This window comes from Oryctolagus cuniculus, chromosome 5 (genome assembly GCF_051225735.1).
Source record: "Oryctolagus cuniculus isolate XC-2025 breed Fujian yellow rabbit chromosome 5, ASM5122573v1, whole genome shotgun sequence".
Lineage (NCBI taxonomy): Eukaryota > Metazoa > Chordata > Mammalia > Lagomorpha > Leporidae > Oryctolagus > Oryctolagus cuniculus.
Window position 1 is genome coordinate 47,759,479 of NC_142871.1, and position 17,527 is coordinate 47,777,005.

Here is a 17,527-nt window from a genome sequence, read left to right on the forward strand (position 1 = left end):
AAGTTCTCCTAATTTTTAAAATAGAAAAGATAGTGTAACAGTGACAGAATTTGATTTTAAAAAGGAAAAATCTTTTGAAAGCTTAGAGGTTGCTAGAAATATTTGAAAATGTATGTGTGCCTGTGTGTGTATATGTGTATGTGTGTGTGTGTGTGTGTGTGTGAGAGAGAGAGAGAGAGAGAGAGAGAGAATGAAAAAGAGAGAGAGAGAGATCTTAAAATTTAGTAGAAAATAAACTCAAAGGAATAACAATCAAAATGAGAAAATCTGATTCCTGAGGATGTTAAAAAATATACCATCTTTTTGATGCCTGAAATCCCACTCCTAAAATACATGTGAAATGCAGTAATTTTCTATATTTTAGACTTTATATTTTTTGTAAACATTTATACTTTCATATACTCAGTCCTTGTGATTCTCTCAAGTCTTGTCAGTTAACTTTACAAATATTTTCCTTTTGGTCAGTCTTCAGTGATATGTGTTATTTTCTTATTAAGAATTTTGATTTACTTTTATAAAATATAATTCTTTGCAATTTGTTCTGTATTTTATATTAGATAGGTAAATTAATCAAAAAATGTTTAGTTCTCTGTTGAGTTGGACTTCAGTTAAAAATATGGCAAACTTGATCTCAGTCATTTTCATTTTTCTGCAGAAGTTATTTTACCCTAGTCAGCCCTTTATATTCTTGGATTCTGCATTTGTGGATTTAATTAACAGCAGATCAAAAATATTTGGAAAAAATTACATCTGTACTGCACATGCACAGACTTTTTGGTTCTGGTCATCTTTCCCCAAACAATAAAATATAGAAACTATTCACAAAGTTTTTGCATTGTGTTAGGTATTATAAGTATCCAGAGTTGCTTTAAAGCATGCAGAAAGATGTACATAGGTTAAATGCAAATACTGTACCATTTTATATAAGCACTTTGGTGTCTGCAAGGTGTCATGTCACCAGTCCCCCATGGAAACTGAGGGATGACTGTGTTGCCTAATTAAGAATTTGCTTAATTTTATTTTGTGCTCAGTTCCTGGAAATCTCTTCTTCAAATAAATATTCAAAGAAGTCATTTTCTATCTTACCGACATATTCTGTATACAGATGTTTCCTCAAAATAGCCAAATTTGAGAATATTTTGTGCACATTAATAATGATGAGTATGTTTTCCTTGATAATTAACACTTGTCTGCTATATTCATGTATGGTGCTACTGATGATATTTAATGCATGAGGCTTATTTGTTTTGTTGAAAAAAATAATCAAGAAAAGATTTACTAAGGCTGTGAACTCATAAAACATTATTATTATTATTATGCAAAGGATAGTGACCATCTGTTCTCTATCTCATGTGAAGCCAGAACATGAGGAAATAAACTTAAATTGCAGTATGAGGTAGTTAGGTTAGAATAATTGAAGAATTTCCTGACAGGGTTGTTAAACACTGAAATGAATCAGGAAGCAAGGTTGTGAAACCTTCTTAGGCTCTTTCTGTTCTCTTATTAGAATGATATACTCCTATCTTTGGCTTGTGGAGGTTTTGCCCATAAGGTTATTAACAGACTTCTGAAAATTTAGTTACTTCTATGATTTCTTAAGACTGTTCTTTCAAATAATGATGTCAGAGGGAGGACTAAAAAAAGAACAATAATTAAAATAATAAGCAAACCTTATTGCATTTTAGTTATAAAATAATCTGTACAAGGAATTTTACAAGTATTTTCTCTTTTGGTTACAGTAATGAATCATGTGGTTCATGCTGCATGGATTCTGTGCATAGGTGCTAAGTATGGATGGTGGCTGACACACACCAGGTAACTCATTGCTACCAATAGATTTATACATTTTCTAAACATACTGACAGTTAGAAGAGTCACCCTTTGAACAGTGACAATTGTCCCATTTTAAAAAGGACAGAAATATAATTTGGTAGGTGACTTGGTCAGATCATGTTGGATGCCTCAATGATTCTCAAGGAGCTCATTATTTTTATTGCACCATATTGTCTCTAATGATCAGGGGATTATGATCCATCCTAGGCTCAGAGTGTACCTGAAGATGATAGTATTTTCATTCCAACTGGCAGAATGCACTTCTGCAAAAGAATGAACCGGAGTAGCTGTCAGTAGTTGTGACCTAGAAAAGAAACCGGTTTTTTATTGTTCCGAACCTTTGAAGCCCAAATACTTGTATCCATTTCATTTTCATCGTTTTCTTCTCTAAAAGAAACCCCTTGCTTCAGGTTTTCCTAATCGATCATTCCTAGGACTTCCATGAGTTTGCCAGTCTGTATGATAGGGCTTATTTTTTCATTTTATCTTTGTGTGTGTGTGTGTGTGTGTGTGTGTATGTTTGATAGTAAACTTTAGCAATAGGCCTGGCCCTTTATTTCACAACCTTGTAAGCATGCCCAGAGCCTTTATCAATGGGAGATGCAGTAAGTCCAACTAAAGGAAATAATAATGGTGAAAACATGTAAGTTGGCAGTTTGCTAGAATCCCCTGAGCTGAAGAAAGTATAGAATGTTTTCATCTTTTGATAAGGTTTTCGAAAGGCATTCCTTTTCTTTAGCTATGTTTACACTACTGTTACAGCGACTATGAATTCTAGTCCCAGTTGCATAAATAGGTCGTCCTCAAGGGTGGGAGCAGTGAACAAGAAGGCAGAACTCTGAGTTCCAATTGAGGCTTGCCATTTGAATCACCAAAATAAATTGACATAGACCTCAAAATTGAAACACATTTTCTTCGTGGCTTTGAAGTTGTTTCAAGCACATTTTTTTGAAGAGTAGGAGTCTAAAACAGCATGGCAGTATCTGTAAGGCCAGATATTTCCATGGCTTAAGCAACTCACAGAATATAAATAAAGCATCTTGACAAAATGAGTAAATAACTTACTAACTTTTATGATTATATCTTTGGCTTTCCTAAACTCTTTTTCTTTTATTAAAAAAAAAATGCTAGATTTTTTACAGTCCCATCCATGCAGGCAAATGGCCTTTAATTTCTTTTGGCTTGCAAGAGGGTAATAAAACACAGTGGAAACTTGTTAGGCGTCTATAGTTACACAGCCCTGACAGTTAACAGTGTGAATTTGGGCAAGCTGCATGACCTCCTTTTGCCTGACTATACAATGGGGCCAATAACAATACTTAATTCATAGAACAGTGAGAATTTGAGGAGATAATTCAGATAAGAACATTCACACAGTCCTGTTACACAGGCTACACTTGATGAATATTGTTTCTTGTCCTCTTCTTTCTCTTGCTCCTGATCTCTATTAGTCTTTTTTTTTTCTTTTTCTTTTTGCTATAATGCAATGCCCAAGGCTGAGTAACTTTTACAGAAAAGAGGTTTATTGAGCTTACAGTTCTAAAGGTTCAAGAGCCTACATCTGGCCTTTCTGGCAGAGTCCCAGGGTGGTGCAGGATATCACATGGCAGTAGGCACAGGGCATCTGTGTGTTCAGTCTGCTCTCTCTTTCTCTTTTCTTTAAAATTGTTATTTTTAAAAAGTTTCTCTCTCTTCTTATAACATTAGCAGTATTCAGTCACGGGGCTCCACCCTGATAACCTTATCTAAGATACCTAATTTGACTCACCTCCTAAAGATTCCACCTCTAAAAACCATAGTCAGATGAAACTTCTACTCTCTTAATACCTCTGCATGGGGATTAAATGAAAAAAAAAAAAAAGAAAGAACCCTTGGGGAACACACTTAAACTATATCCAAACTGAAGAATTCTTTCTCTTCCTCCCAAGCCATCATAAAACACTATGAGAAGTTAATAAAAGCTTTCAGTTCAGACAATGAGCATTTGTCTATGTACCTTCTGTAAAGTATTACTTTCTTCATGGAAACCTTGACAATTCATCCATGGAACATGGTTAAGAAGATTTTAAGTTAGGTAGGCTCAATTAGGAAGCCTCATTCCAGAAGTCGAATGAATATGAGCAATGGTCTAACTTCTGCGTAAACTTCAGAGGTTCTTCCCATCCGACTCAGCCTTGCTTGTCTGTAGTTCTGATGTTCACTTGGCAAGGGATCTGGCTGTTGATGTGAAGTTTCACCCATTCCTCACACTCTGCTGCTAAGTTCTGTTGCCTATCCAGTCCCTACGCTCTGATAAGAACTCTCTTCCTGTGTAGATTTTTTTTTAAACCAGGTTCTGCTCCATTCCATAGTCAACTCACCATTTAGTCACAGAGTTTTTGAATTAGTTATTTTTACTTTCTCTGCTTATTAGTCACTTACATTTCCATTATCTTGCTCCTCCTATGTGCAATTGTTTGTCCTAAACTGCCACCATCATCTCCCTAAATCAGATTCATTTGTCATGGTTCTTGATTCTGCTGGTGTGACACTAATTCTAGCATTTTTCTTTACTCACTGTCAGGTTATGTTATGATGACTATCAAAGGTGAGCTCTTGGAAACTACAAAAGTGCAAAATTTTATTAAAAAAATCTAAAAATGATTGTCAGTGATGCCGTATAAATACCAGATGAAGACAGCAGAACAGAGGTAGCTTCATGTTAATGGAATGTCTGTGGCATAGACTTTTACTAGTCATGAGGTAGAAAAGATTCTACAAACTGCTTATTTTAGAACAGCAGAAAGTATATAGAGGACGCATGTTGTGGGGTTGCCTTGTAGCACAGCATGTAAAGCTGCTTCTTGAGATGCTGGCATCCCATGCTGGAGCCCAGTTCATGTTCCACCTGCTCTACTTCTGATCCAGCTCTCTGCTAATAGCCTGGGAAAGGCAGCAGCAGAAGGCCCAGGTGCTTGTGCAGCTGCACCCACGTGGGAGACCTGGATGGAGCTCTTGGCTTCTAGCTTCAGCCTGGCTCAGTGCTGGCCATTGTGGCCATCTGGGGAGTGAACCCCTGGATGGAAGCTCCGTGTGGCTCTTTCTGTCTCTCTGTAACTCTGCCTTTCAAATAAATAATTAAATCTTTTAAAAAAAGAATACTCATTTTGTAAGTTATCAAGTGTTCCTGTAAGTTTGATCAACCTGATAAGAAATAAAGATCAGCAGATGAGGTTGTTTGGTCATGTATGGAGAATATACACTCATTCTAATTTTCCTTTATTAACTAAATATATAGACTACTTCCTAAAGCTGCAAGGAAACATGGGTGAAGAATCCCAGATCCTTCTTTTTTTAACTTTTATTTAATAAATATAAATTTCCAAAGTACAGTTTATGGATTACAATGGCTTCCCCCCCCCCATAACTTCCCTCCCACTCACACCCCTCCCATCTCCCACTCCCTCTCCCATTCCATTCATATCACAATTCATTTTCAATTCTCTTTATATACAGAAGATCAATTTAGCATATATTAAGTAAAGATTTCAACAGTTTGCACCCACACAGAAACACAAAGTGTAAAATACTGTTTGAGTACTAGTTATAGCATTAATTTACATTGAACAAAACATTAAGGACAGAGATCCTACATGAGGAGTAAGTGCACAGTGACTCCTGCTGTTGAGTTAACAAATTGACACTCTTGTTTATGGCATCAGTAATCACCCTAGGCTCTTGTCATGAGTTGCCAAGGTTATGGAAACCTTTTGAATTCACCGACTCCAATCTTATTTAGACAAGGTCGGCGTTAAAGTGGAAGTTCTCTCCTCCCTTCAGAGAAAGGTACCTCCTTCTTTGATGGCCCTGTTCTTTCCACTGGGATCTCACTCACAGAGATCTTTCATTTAGGGTTTGTGTTTTTTTTTTTTCCAGAGTGTCTTGGCTTTCCATGCCTAAAATACTCTCATGGGCTCTTCAGCCAGATCCGAATGCCTTAAGGGCTCATTCTGAGGCCAGAGATCCTTCTTTTAAAGAAACATATAAATAAACTGTTGATTCATAATGTAGAGGATACGGTAAAAATTTTGTACTTTACATATTTAAAAGCCTTTTAGGGGTGGACATTAGTTCTAGGATTAAGATGTCAGTGGGGAACACTGCATCCCAATTGCAAGGCCCGGGTTCTAGTGCTGGCTCTACTCTCAAATCCAGTTTTCTGCTGATGCATATCCTGGGAAGCAGCAGGTGATGGCTCAAGTGCTTGGATTCCTGTCACCCACATGGGAGACTTGGATGGGGTTCACAACTCCTGGCTTGGGTGTTGTAAGCATTTGGGGAATGAAGCAGCAAATGGGAGCTTCTTATGTGGCTGTGTGACTCTGTGCTTCTCAAAGTACAGAAAGTCTTTAAAATTTTGATTAAAAAATAAAGTGAGACTATTTGCATTTCATTGTATGTATTTGTAACTATGCTATATGGTTTATTTTCACTTTTTTTTGACAGGCAGAGTTAGACAGTGAGAGAGAGACAGAGAGAAAAGTCTTCCTTCCGTTGGTTCACCCCCCAAATGGCCGCTACAGCAGGCGTGCTGCGCCAATCCGAAGCCAGGAGCAAGGTGCTTCCTCCTGGTCTCCCATGCGGGTGCAGGGCCCAAGCACTTGGGCCATCCTCCACTGCCTTCCCCGGCCACAGCAGAGAGCTGGGCTGGAAGAGGAACAACTGGGATAGAACCGGTGCCCCAACCGGGACTAGAACCTGGAGTACCAGCGCTGCAGGCGGAGGATTAGCCTAGTGAGCCGCAGGCCAGCCTATAATGGTTTATTTTCAAGACTAACTTTTGAAAATTTTTTTTACTGTGGAATAATTTTAAATTGGATAAAATTGGAAATATAATGCGATTTCTATATATTCATTACCTAGTTTCCTGTTAATATTTTATACAAACATGATACATTTCTCACAACTAAGGAATCAACATTGGTATGTTACGAAACTCCAGTAACTGAATGGACATTCTATACAAATTTAACTGGTGTTCTGGCCGGTGCCGTGGCTCAATAGGCTAATCCTCTGCCTTGCAGTGCCGGCACACGGGGTTCTAGTCCCGGTCGGGGTGTCAGATTCTGTCCTGGTTGCCCCTCTTCCAGGCCAGCTCTCTGCTGTGGCCAGGGAGTGCAGTGGAGGATGGCCCAAGTGCTTGGGCCCTGCACCCCATGGGAGACCAGGAGAAGCACCTGGCTCCTGCCTTCGGATCAGCGTGATGCGCCAGCCGCAGCGGCGCACCATTGGAGGGTGAACCAACGGCAAAAGGAAGACCTTTCTCTCTGTCTCTCTCTCTCACTGTCCACTCTGCCTGTCAAAAAAATAAAAAAAAAATTAACTGGTTTTCTATTTTTTCTACTCCAGGATTAAATATGGAAATAGAAATTGCACTTAGTTATCTTTCTTTGGTTTCTTGTGGTCTGTAAAATCTTTCCTTATTTTTCATGTCCTTCACAGTTTTCACGTATACAGGTCAGGGATTTTGTTGAAGGTCCCTCATTTTGGATTTGTCTGTTATTTTCTCATGATTAAACTGGGTCTTGGGTAAGAATGCCGCAGAGGTGAAGGCCCATTGTAATCACATCAGAGACCACATGCTACAAACGTGACTTTTCTCTATTGTTAACAAATTTTCAACACATTTATTGTTGACTCTTATTAACAATCCATGAACTGGGCAGCATCCATTCTCCAAATAGAAAGGAGCTCTAACAAGCTACTTAAGGTGGTGAGTTTTATGGGCAGAAAAAAAGTAGAGGAAACCAGGAACAATGAACAAAATGAAGATTGATCGTTTCTACATTACTTTACCTTTCAGGGTATAAACAAAATCATTGGGCTTAATGGGGTTTGATTATATTATCTCTCAATCTCAGAAGGTCAAATTTCCCCGATTTTTCTTATGTTCGAATATTACAAGTTGATCAATTTACATTTCAGTTTACTGATGTGGAAACAGTATGGGCTTGCTGTCTTTTCTTTAACATTGCTGATAATGACATTGATCACATGGCTAAGGTATTGTTTCTCAGGCTACTGTACTGTAAAATCATTTCCCTTCTTCTCACATTTCTGTTCTTTGGAATCAAGTCAGTAATTCACCTACAAACGGCAGAGGATACAGCACTGTTTTGTGTTCATCTATTTCTCTGAATGTAAGGCATAGGCATAGTGTTTTGAGTTTGAAATCATGTAAATTAAATAAAACTGTGGACCTCCTGAGCTTTTATTGAATAATTGTCCCTTGTTTGAGTATGACATTCAGAGTAGAAATAAGCAGTTATTTTCCTGTCCATCATAAATGGGAAATAGAGGGAGATAGGTCAGTTTATTCTGATGTGATGAAATAACTTCATCAGTTCTTATGAAGGAATTTAGCTAGATCCTAAGATACTGACTCAATACAAAGAGTCTTCAAAAATTTGTAAGAAACTGGTTATTTATAGACATAAAAAATCCCATGTGTGTATTTCAATTTTTTTCATCAAAAGAAACTTATTTTTAAAAGATGTATTTATTTATTTATTTGAAAGGCAGAGTTACAGAGAGAGAAAGAGAGAGAATCTTCCATTTGCTGATCTACTCCCCAAACGGCCATATTGGCTGGGGCTGAGTTGGGCTGAAGCCAAGGTCAAGAGCTTTTTCTGGGTCTCCCACGTGAGTGACAGGGACCCAAGCACTTTGGCCATCTTCCACTGCTGTCCCAAGCACTTTAGCGGGAGCTGATATGGAAGTGGAGCAGCTGGAAAAAGAATCAGTGCTCATTAGGGATGCCGATGTTGCAGGTGGTTGCTTAACCCACTACACCACACCAACCCCAAAACTTATTTTTCTATTTTTCATGAACTCTTTGACGTGCCCTCATAAGTCCTACCATCATGTTAGCCATAAACAGACCCATAGCACCATTGTATGATCGGTTTGTAGTAATCTTGGAAAATACAGAAATGGTGTGCCCAAAGGATACAATCTTAGACCTGGAACCAATAGCTGTTGTTTTCCTCAGTGTTATTTAGTGAGCACATTCTATGTGTTGGAACTTTTCAGGTGTTTTTCATGCTTTATCTTATTTTACAAGGAAATTGAAGCTTAAAAATAACTTGTCCATACTAATGGAAGTTGTATCTGAGGTTTAAAATAAACTTTCTCTATTCCAAAGTGCACTCCTTTATACATATATCAAGTATATAATTTTAGAAATTGATCATAATAGCAGAAAGTTTTATAGTGTGGGTTGTTGACAGCTTTAAAATTAATATGATTTTTATAATAATCATGATTGATAGCTGTTTCACTTGAATAAAGTAATTTGGTAGTCATGATATCCAAGATCCAAATAAATTCTAAATATTATTATTTTACCAAAATCCTCCAGCTGGAGAAAATGTCATTACACTAAGAAGCATTCAGCTGAGGGTGATGCTGGAAACAATATTATTTAACTTTTCTCAGAGCGCGCATTTGTGACTAATTTTGTTTTTGTACCAACAGCCAGCATCAGAAAATGTTTAATAGACAAGGTATAGGAGAAATCAAAGTTTTTCTTGAATGTTTTTAAGAGAAATTAATAGTTTTGGCATTTGATTTCTAGTTCTCAAAGATACTTAAAATATTACTAAAAGTCATTTTTTATGGAAAAATTAAATTCCTGTTAAACCTCATAAAATAATTTTCCTGGTAACTGAACAAAGAACTGAGTTATGTTCAAATATGAAGGTGAAAAGTCCATTCCCTATACTTATTTGAATAATCTTTAGTAGAACATGAATCAGAATAATTGGTCATATCTTTATTTCTGTGCTTCTTTTCAAATGTTTTTGACATCCAAATTAATCATAAGATCACAATAAAATTTGCTTTTAACGAGACACTTAATAGTCTAGATTTTTAGTGTCTTTTCCTAACTCTGCCCATCTGGGATTTTAAACAGAGAAAGCATCATGCAAAATTTGAAGTAAGTGACATTTTTTCCATCTTTCAATTTATTCCCTCTGTTATAGTTTTTCCTTTGCTTAGAGCACTTTCTATTGTTACTTAAGTCCTCTTGCCAAATGGAAATGATTTAGTTTTTAAAAGCTTGTTGTGATTTAGTTAACTTTCCTTAAGGAGTCTGCATTTTAAGAGAAATTTTTAGGAAACTGAATTAATGTTATAGTTTTATGCACTGCAGTATCTGGCTAGGAAAAATATTTCCGACAACTGTAATGCTAAAAACGTTGGTAATCTATCCAGTTTTGAGATCTGACTATAATTAATCAATATTTAAAAGACTATCTACTTTAACTACAACTAATAAGGAAATTTTAGTCATTAAAAATGTTTATTGATGTGGCCGGAGCTGTGGCGTAGTGGGTAAAGCTGCCGCCTGCAGTGCTGGCATCCCATATAGGCTCCAGTTCAAGTCTCAGCTGCTCCACTTCCAATCTAGCTCTGTGCTATGGTCTAGGAAAGCAGTAGAAGATGGCCCAAGTCCTTGAGCCCTTGCACCCATGTGGGAGACCCAGAAGAAGCTCCTGGCTCCTAGCTTTGGATCAGTGCAGCTCCAGCTGGTGCAGCTAATTGGGGAATGAACCAACAGATGGAAGAATTCTCTTTCTCTCTCTCTGCCTCTCCTCTCTCTCTCTGTAACTCTGTCAAATAAATAAATAAATCTTTAAAAATATTTATTGAACACAAAGATGAAAACATAAGCTTGTTATACATGCCCTTAGATTCATTCTTAACACATTGAGAGGAAAAGCAGTCATTGATAGATATGATGTGCTACACATTTATCTCATTTAAATTTCCTGTATTTTAAAAACAGAATCTTCATTTGTTGGGCAATATACAAGCATATTACAAATGTTACTTTGTTTAATTCTCACAATAAAACTGAAATGTAGGTAGGATTAACCCACCTCTATTTTACAGGTCAGAAAGCTGAGATTCAAATAGGTCAGATTACTTATCTAAGACAAAGACAGTATTAGTATCCATGATTGTATGACTTAGTAGTGCCTGTATAATTTTTCATCTCTGGTACATTGCAGACTGTCACCATCCACCTTTATTCCTGTCTCCACCTCTCTAGAGACTTGTAACCCAATCATGTGATGATTTCATTTGAATGATCAGTCTCACATGAGTGCCTGAAAAATTGAAATGGATAGAATCCAAAAGCAGTCAGTAACATAATTAAGTGTTTATAAACAAACAAATTTGAAAATTTAAAGTGTAAGTACTTATAAATTGTTAGTCAGCTAGTTGAACCTCTCATTGGCAAGAAAATGTACCTGTTTAGTTATATATCATTTTAAAAATAAATTACAAGGATAGAGAAAGCTAAATATCATCCATACAGAAAGGTAAGTACAAAACTTTGTAAGGGTAAATTAGACCTGGTTTCTCTAGAAATTGAAGGTGTGAATAATTAAATGGAACGATGGAATTACCCTGGCTGGGAGTAAGGGACTACATCTCAAACCAAAAGCCAAAAAACAACTCAGGGTTCAAACTCTGGCTTTTTAACAATTTGTTCTCATGAGCAAATTATTCCAAGAGACTGGCATTAGCTTTCAAGGGCACTACACACAGTGACCCAGGTACTTTCCACTAGGTGTTACTTCCTCAATGTTTCACAGATCTCCCAATGCCACACTGGAGACCAAGTGTCTAACATGTGACACTTTGGGAAACCAATCACACCCAAAACATATCACTTCACCTCCGGCTTCCAAAGACTCATGGCCATTTCACAATATAGAATGCATTCATTCAATGTCAACAATCCAAAGTCTTTAACTATTTCAAAAGTTCAAAGTCTAAAAGTCTCATCTGAGATACAAGGCAAACACTTTTCAGCTGTGAGCCTTGTAAAACAAACAGAAAATCAGTCACATATTTCCAAGACACAAGGGCAAGACAGGCACAGGATAAATATTCTTATTCCAAAAAGGAGAAGTACAAAAGTAAAAAAGAGTAATAGACCCAAGCATGATTAAAACCTAGCAGGAAAGATATTGCATCCTAAAGTTTCAAGTCTTCTGCACATTGCACTAAAGGATGGGTCAAACAGGACTTAAGCAGCTCTGCCTTATATGATTTTTTTGGTTACTGCCCATATGACTGCTCTCTGGGGCTGCATGCTGAGGTTGATGGCATTCCCAGGTATTCATTTCACAATGCTTATTCCTCTGCATTTCTGAGGTCCCCACTGCAGCTCTATTCCTACAGCCTCACCAGGAATTGGCCCATTAGAGGCTCTTTTTAGGAGCTCCCATCCTGCACCAAACTTCTGCTTTACCTCCAGGCATTTTTTTTGAAAGGATTATTTTATCTATCTGATTGACTGTCTATCTATCTATTCAGCACAGTGACAGAAAAAAGAGAGTAAGGGAAAGAAGGAGTGAGGGAAAGAGGGAGAGAGAGAGAAAGAGAGAGAGAGAGAGAAAGAGAGAAATCAATCTTCCATCTGCTGGTGTATCCCCCAAATGCCTGCAACAGCTGGGGTTGGGCCAGGCCAAAGCCAGGAACTAGGAACTCCATCCTGGTCTCCCACATGGGTAGCAGGGACACAAGTACTTGGGCCATCATCTGTTGCCTTCACAGGTGTAGTAGCAGGAAGATGAATGAGAAGCCAAGTAGTCAGGGCTTGAACTGGCATTGCTATATAGGATGTAGACTGCTGCACCATGAACCACCCCCCCTCTCAGACTTCATTTGAAATCATCATGGAAGCTACCATGACCCATAGTCTTGCAATCTTCAAGGACCTCCATTAGGTCTCGCACTGTCTCTCATTACCTTACTAGGGACTAAGCTTTCAAGAGATGAAACTTTGGGAACAAACCACATCCAAATCATAGCAGATATAAAGGACTTAATAGAACTCTCCTCTTTACTTTTGTTTATAAGTTAATATTTCCATAATAAAATTAAAAACAAAACAAAAGTAAAAATGTGCCATTTTCACATAGTTCTCATTTATGCAATGTGCAATGCAAAAATAATATTAAGATCATAGGTACATTTAGAAGATCCTAATTCATCAGTGTAATTCATTTCTCCAATCATCTCTTTGTCTTGTCTAGTATCTTTAAACTGATCCTGCTGGTGTTTTATCAAGGAAAGCCTCTGAGGAATAAATTATTCAGGGATAATATTTGGAAAATTTAAACTTTGAATGCATGTGTCATTAAATCAATAGGTTTTTCTGATATGATTTAGTAAACTTAATAAAATCTGAACTCAAACTATCCCTCTTTGCAGATGACATGATTCTTTATTTAGGGGACCCAAAGAACTCTACTAAGAGACTATTGGAACTCATAGAAGAGTTTGGAAAAGTAGCAGGGTATAAAATCAATGCACAAAAATCAACAGCCTTTGTATACACAGACAATGCCATGGCTGAGGAAGAACTTCTAAGATCAATCCCATTCACAATAGCTACAAAAACAATCAAATACCTTGGAATAAACTTAACCAAAGACGTTAAAGATCTCTACGATGAAAATTACAAAACCTTAAAGAAAGAAATAGAAGAGGATACCAAGAAATGGAAAAATCTTCCATGCTCATGGATTGGAAGAATCAATATCATCAAAATGTCCATTCTCCCAAAAGCAATTTACAGATTCAATGCAATACCAATCAAGATACCGAAGACCTTCTTCTCAGATCTGGAAAAAATGGTGCTGAAATTTATATGGAGGCACAAGAGACCTCGAATAGCTAAAGCAATCTTGTACAACAAAAACAAAGCCGGAGGCATCACAATACCAGATTTCAGGACATACTACAGGGCAGTTGTAATTAAAACAGCATGGTACTGGTACAGAAACAGATGGATAGACCAATGGAACAGAATTGAAACACCAGAAACCAACCCAAACATATACAGCCAACTTATATTTGATCAAGGATCTAAAACTAATTCCTGGAGCAAGGACAGTCTATTCAATAAATGGTGCTGGGAAAATTGGATTTCCACGTGCAGAAGCATGAAGCAAGACCCCTACCTTACACCTTACACAAAAATCCACTCAACATGGATTAAAGACCTAAATCTACGACCTGACACCATCAAGTTACTAGAGAACATTGGAGAAACCCTTCAAGATATTGGCACAGGCAAAGAATTTCTGGAAAAGACCCGGGAGGCACAGGCAGTCAAAGCCAAAATCAACTATTGGGATTGCATCAAATTGAGAAGTTTCTGTGCTGCAAAAGAAACAGTCAGGAGAGTGAAGAGACAACCGACAGAATGGGAAAAAATATTTGCAAACTATGCAACAGATAAAGGGTTAATAACCAGAATCTACAAAGAGATCAAGAAACTCCACAAAAACAAAACCAACAACCCACTTAAGAGATGGGCCAAGGACCTCAATAGACATTTTTCAAAAGAGGAAATCCAAATGGCCAACAGGCACATGAAAAAATGTTCAAGGTCATTAGCAATCAGGGAAATGCAAATCAAAACCACAATGAGGTTTCACCTCACCCCGGTTAGAATGGCTCACATGCAGAAATCTACCAACAACAGATGCTGGCGAGGATGTGGGGAAAAAGGGACACTAACCCACTGTTGGTGGGAATGCAAGCTGGTCAAGCCACTATGGAAGTCAGTCTGGAGATTCCTCAGAAACCTGAAGATAACCCTACCGTTCGACCCAGCCATCCCACTCCTTGGAATTTACCCAAAGGAATTTAAATTGGCAAACAAAAAAGAGGTCTGCACCCTAATGTTTATTGCAGCTCAATTCACAATAGCTAAGACCTGGAACCAACCTAAATGCCCATCAACGATAGACTGGATAAAGAAATTATGGGATATGTACTCTTTAGAATACTATACCGCAGTAAGAAACAACGAAATCCAGTCATTTGCAACAAAATGGAGGAATCTGGAACACATCATGCTGAGTGAAATAAGCCAGTCCCAAAGGGACAAATACCATATGTTCTCCCTGATCGGTGACGACTGACTGAACACCAAGAGGGAAACCTGTTGGAGTGAGGTGGACACTATGGGAAATGGTGGCTTGATCAGCATAGCCCTGACTGTTAATGAACAACTTAATACATTATCCCTCTTAGTAGTTTTTTTTATCTGTTCTACTTAATATGACTGGTTTAGATCTGTAATTGATGCACAGTTATTCTTAAGTGTTGAAAATTAACTGAAATGTGATCCCTGTTGAACATGGTGGTGGGAATGGGAGAGGGAAGAGATGTATAATTTGGGACATGCTCAGGCTGACTTGCCCCAAGTGGTGGAGTTGGAAGCATACCAGGGGATTCCAATTCAATCCCATCGAGGTGGCATGTACCAATGCCATCTCACTGTTCCAGGTGATCAGTTTCAGTTCACAGTTGGTCATGGTGAAGGGACTGGGAGTCAAAGGGAACACATAGACAAGTCTAGTACCTGCTAACGCTAACCGATGGAGTAAATAAAGGGGAGAGTGATCCAACATGGGAAGTGAGATACTCAGCAGACTCATAGAATGGCAGATGTCCTAAACAGCACTCTGGCCTCAGAATCAGCCCTAAAGGCATTCGGAGCTGGCTGAAAAGCTCATGAGAGTATTTCAGGCATGGAAAGCCAAGACACTCTGGCAAAAGATCTCTGCGAGTGAGATCCCAGTGGAAAGAACAGGTCATCAAAGAAGGAGGTACCTTTCTCTGAAGGGAGGAGAGAACCTCCACTTTGACTATGACCTTGTCTAAACAAGATAAGAGTCGGAGAACTCAGAGGGCTTCCATAGCCTTGGAAACTCATGACTGGAGCATAGGGAGATTACTGATGCCATAGACAGGAGTGTCAATTGGTAAAGTCAACAACAGGAGTCACTGTGCACTTACTCCTCATGTAGGATCTCTATCCTTAATGTGCTGTACATTGAGATTTAATGCTATAACGAGTACTCAAACAATATATTTCACTTTGTGTTTCTATGGGGGTGCAAACTGTTGAAATCCTTACTTAATGCATACTAAACTGATCCTCTGTGAAAAAAAAAAAAGAAAAAAAAAAAAGAAATTATCAATTCCCAACTTGACTCTCACTGGGATTAAACATGACAATAGGTCTGCTCTGATTTCATCATCATTTAAAAAAATCATCTATTATTTTTCACTTTATGTTTCTGTGTGGGAGCAAACTGTTGAAATCCATACTTAATGTATACTAAGCTGATCTTCTGTATATTAAGATAATCGAAAATGAATCATGATGTGAATGGAAGGGGAGAGGGAGTGGGAAAGGGGAGGGTTGTGGGTGGGAGGGACGGTATGGGGGGGAAGCCATTGTAATCCATAAGTTGTACTTTGGAAAATTATATGCATTAAATAAAAGTTTAAAAAAAAAAAATCCAAAAAAAAAAAAAAAAAAAAAAAAATAAAATCTATGTTAAAAGAATAAGAACATAGAAAAAGCAGAGGAGAATGATCCCAAATAAATGATATGTCAGAAGTGATAATACATACACATTTATCATGTAGGTATTTTAATCATATACACATATGTATATGTATACACTTCTACACATAGTTTTAATTTTCTCCCTCTAAACTATTTTTCTAAACAATAAGCATGCAGCAAATTTCATAAGAGTAAATATTCATACATATTTTAGTTGCATTTTTCCAGGAAGAACACTTAATTGATTTCAAGATACTCTTGATTTTGCATTCCACTTAAGTTTAAAATGGCGCACTGAAGTTGGCAAACCAATAGAAAATTGGGGTCTGTTTCTGGTAACAGTTGAAAGTGGATGGGAACTCACTTTAGGTTTGGGTAAGTTTTTTTTTTGGAGACCTTCTACTATTGGAGCAGACATCAGAGTCCTGCCACTTTGATTAATGCATTTAACATTGGATTCATTTATGAACTAGTTACTGGGTATACATGTGGCCAAATATGGTATAGACCCCTTCTGATATTACTAAATTTACAGTATACCAGGAACTATAGATAATAAATCATTTCATTTGTTAGGAGTATCATGAAAGGGAAAGTACAAGTTATAAATAGAATGGATCACAAGGACATGACACAAATCAGCAGTCAAGGAAAGACGCAATGAGGTGGTAGAGTTAAAGCTGAGACTGCAAGATGAACAAGTGTCAAAGCTGTGCCTAAACATGGAGCAACTGGGATAATTGAGATCAGTATTTCAAGTTTCTGTAAGGAAGGGAGAACATAATAAGTATAGAAAGCAGAAAAATTAGGAGAATATAATGATGCAGAGGCAGGCAGAACTTTGATCATCCTATGATTTAGAGTCCTCATCAAGATTTTTTTTAACCTTATCCTCTTATCCTAAGGAAAATCGGAAGTTAAGGAGTTACTTACATCCAATATGTATGGAATTGGGATAAAATAATCAATTCAGAGGATATTGTAGAAATGTGGGTGACAAATCCTGTTAACTTGGACTAGGTTTGGGGCAGTGGTGATGGAGAGAAATAGAGAAACGGAAGCAAAAATGACAATATTTGTTGAGAGTTTAGGTGTCTTTTATAGTCAAAGCAATTCTTTCTGATCATGATTTAGGAAAGGACTTAAAAATCAAAGATGTTACTATGTATTAAAGAAGGAAAATGTTTCTTAGAGAACAGGACTCTGAGCACCTTAAGGTTAAGTAGGCAAATAATTTTATGACTAGTATTCAACTTAACT